The sequence below is a fragment of the Crocodylus porosus genome, unplaced genomic scaffold (assembly GCF_001723895.1).
Source record: "Crocodylus porosus isolate Cpor-Errol unplaced genomic scaffold, CroPor_comp1, whole genome shotgun sequence".
Lineage (NCBI taxonomy): Eukaryota > Metazoa > Chordata > Crocodylia > Crocodylidae > Crocodylus > Crocodylus porosus.
In genome coordinates this window covers 99,161,948-99,165,726 of record NW_017728886.1, presented here as the reverse complement: position 1 = coordinate 99,165,726, position 3,779 = coordinate 99,161,948, and the positions used below count along the sequence as shown (strand labels likewise).

The window sequence follows — 3,779 nt, the reverse complement described above, 5'->3', positions numbered from 1 at the left end:
GGATGAACTTTATCCAGTCCTGCTGACTTCTACATGTCTAACTTTCCTAAGTGATCATGCGCTAGCTCAACATCAACAGTAGGAAGGTAGTCATTCCCACCATGCCCATTCTGAACCTTATCTACTATGATTTCCCTCTTAGTCTGGTGAAATACTGAAGCAAAAAAGTAGTCATTCAGGAGTTCAGTTTTCTCCTGCGTATTGGTAACCAACTGTCCTGAGTTGTTATGCAATGGCCCCACACTTCCATTTGTTTTCCTCCTTTTCCCTACATATATCTAAAGAGGAACCTCTTATCATCCTTGAGTTCTGTAGCTAGTTTATATTCAGTCTTTAAAGCCAACATTTTCAGAGCCAAAGTTGCATCTTATTCTACATGAGCGAGATTTTCAAAAATCAGGATTTTTACCTGAAACTGACAGAAAAAAAAAAAAATCACCAAAAAAAAAAAAAATATGACTGATATCAAACCACATAGCCTTCCTAAATCATGAATTGCTTGTGTGTAGTGCTAAATTTGGTTACATTGATGACAGCCATTCTTCACTGGGGATGATATCTGAAGGGAAGTGGGGCATTGTTCAGCACCAGGTAACCTTCTGAAATCAGTTTCAACTTTACAACACTTGATTTGATGCCATGCCACCGAACAAGTTCACTGCATTGCCCATCTCCCTAGAGAACATCTCTCCAAACTTCCTTGGACACTTTCGTTAAGAAAGCAGACAAGACTCCAGAAAAACCTGCAGCCAAGACTCCTGAGAAGACTCCAGCCAAGAGCCCTTCAAAAAGTCCAGCAAAGTCACCTCAAAGAAGTCCTTCCAAATCAATATGATTGCTATTTACAATATAAATACATTAATGTAACTATATTAGTCATCTATAATTGATCAAGTACAAAATTCTGGATTATTTTTTGTGAAAACAGGGTATCAAGCCTTGGTTCATGAACCAATCCTCTATTTATAACATTGTTTCCTATGGGGAAAAAATAGTTCCAAGTTACCATGTTTCAACTTAAGACCAGCTTTCAGGAATCAACTGTGTCCAAGTCCAAGTACTACCTGTACAATGAAAGAGGCAGTAGTAATACTAAAACAACAAAACACCACATCAAGGTGTTACAGGACTCACACAAGCCAATCTCACTTTTTAATTCTGAAATAAAAACCATGTTCAAAAGATACTGGTCAGAAGAGGTGAAAGTTTCCTTTTGCTGATCAAACACTTTCCAAGTGCCAGGCAACTGGGTAATCATCCCAGGCAACCCATAGAATAGATCATATTATGCCAAATAAACAGCTGCTGCTATGCTCAGATACCAAAAAAGCTCTTGTGGAAAACACCCCCACAAAAGATGGATTTTGGAGGCAACAGTATGAGGGCTTGGATAAATATATTTTTTGGCTCCTTACACTGTAATGGAGTGTACCATACTATCCTTCAAAATTGGGAGTTCTTTATTGAAACTAAACTAAGAGGAGCTACAACTATAAGGTTGTTATCTTTCCTTCATTGTTATTTCCTCCATTTATTGAACACCTGAAACAGACTACATCAACTATACCACGGAGATACAAATCAGTGCAACTAACAAACAGGAAACTGAGTTAAGCAGATGACACCGATAGAACTGGTCATCTGACACAGAATAGAATATTCTGATCGAAATTAATGAATTCAGTAAAATATCAGGTTAGAAAAATATATTTTGCCAAGTCTTAAATATTTGAGATCTAAACCAGGGCTGACATCGCCAACTATTGCTCAAAACAGACCTATTGGACAGAAAGTAACACAGGAATTATGGGACCAGAAGCAGAACAAGCAAACAGTCTGGCTGTAGCCCAGCAAGCTGAGCATTCCACAATGATTTAACTTATGGAAGTTAATACCAAAGGATTTATCAGAAAATATTAAACACTAGTTTTGTATTGTTTGCAACAAAAACCTTCATATCAAAACTTATGTATGTAGAAAACACTCTCTCCATACACAGCTCATTGTGCTCCAAAGGTGACATCTGTTTCCAGCCCTGTTATGGCCATTTGTGACCTGACTCCAGTAGTCTGTTGGTAAAGGTTCTGATCCAACCCTCCCCTCCCCTAAAAAAAGCAAGGTTTCCTTTTGGATTGGCAGACTGCCAAGATGAGCTCTCCCAACCTAGAATGGCTGACTCTACTACCCACATTTCTGCAAGAAGAGAAAAACAGTGTACCTCCTTGCAGACAACCTGCTGTCATCCCCCAAATGATGATGTAACTCACAGTCACATGAATCAAGATGTCTGACAGATTGATACACAAACTTGAACCAAATTTGCAAGCCCTACTGCATGCAACAGCAAATAAAATACATAGGCTGTTATTTGTCCCATCAACACAAAAGGAGATCTTAATTTTGCAAGCTGATACATAGGCTAGAGCAGAACCTTTCCTGACAAACTACTGCAGGCAGGGTCATTAATATTACCATTTTGGAGAACAGGCAGCTCTACTACAGTGCATTGTGGCACAACTGATCTGCTTCACCGAGGTCTGTAGAGGACGCTGGGACAGTTGTCCCACAGGATTGGGCCCCTGCTACTCCTAGGGCTTCAGGGGCTTGATCCTGCAGAAAAATGGACCCCAGTACTATGCTCCAATTTAGGAGGTGCAGATCTGCATGCACATTTATAGATGCAGCCATCCCCCAACCCCCGGCCACTATATTGGGGCATGACACACGTATCATGCTGCCATGCCTCAGCTTAGGGCATGCATCCACAAGTAGAAAGCCCCCCACTTACACATGTGTTCCCCATGTTAGGGTAAAGCACCTGGGGCCATCATCTCACAGGACTGGACCTCCTGAAGGCTGGGAGCCACAGGCTGCCTACAGTCTCCTGCCAGAAGCAAACAGATGTCAGCTGCAAAAAAGACAGCACAAATTATAACTAGGGTCATCACCATCACAAAATGTAGGCATTTGTGGTGCAACAAAGTACTAGAGATATCCATTTTTTGGGTTTTGTGCCACCATAAAAAAAATTTATGGCAACACAATGTTGATGTCTGCTTGCAGCCTAAGAGGCTATCCTCTGAGTGACAGATGATATCAATACAGCCATATTTATGTGAACAGCATGCTAGTTAAGGGAAGAACTCAAGAGGAATAGAGGGAGGGAAATAATGGAGGCAAGGGACACGCATCCTAAATTTATCTTTTCATGAGGGTTTTCATGAGTCTCTTTAACCCCCTCTACCCTTGTACTTTGGAGGGAACCTCTTCTATAGCTCTGAGATCAAAGAGAGACTGTACCTTTTGCAGTAGTACAGTCTTGTAAGACAGCCCATGAATATAGTTGAGAAAGGTGAGTAGGGATAGGGAAAAGCCGAACTAGGATTGTCTAAAACATCTAGGACATTTTTACACATGGAAGCACCCAGCACTGTGATGCCCGCAATTGTATAAGTGGTAAAATGTGCATCAACGCTGAGAAAGTGGCAGCAGTGCACTTTTGAACTAAACACACATAAGGTACCTTAAGGAAGTGATCCTTTGGGCACACAGGGAGACGATCCTGATGCAGGGAAAAAGGGGGAAAGGGGCCAAGAGGCTTCCTTGGCTGACCAGAGAAATCCAGAGCAGCCTAAGGGCAAAAAGGGGGGCATATAAGCAATGGAAACAGGGAGAGATTACTGAAGAGGAGAATACCTCCTCAGCTAGCAGTTGTAGGGAGGCAGCTAGAAAGGCCAAAGCTACCATGAAGCTGAGGATGGCATCCCAAGTTAAGGATA

At 41.6% G+C, this 3,779-nt stretch overlaps 1 long non-coding RNA gene across 1 annotated transcript in view; it reads left to right on the top strand.

Moving 5' to 3' along the window:
• Nucleotides 1-3,762, top strand: part of LOC109323151 — an 11,131-nt gene extending 7,369 nt beyond the window's left edge. Inside the window, exon 4 of the long non-coding RNA XR_002104564.1 lies at nt 3,520-3,762. This is a non-coding gene — a long non-coding RNA (uncharacterized LOC109323151). The remainder of the gene's footprint in view (nt 1-3,519) is intronic.
• The last annotated feature ends 17 nt before the right edge of the window (nt 3,763-3,779 follow it).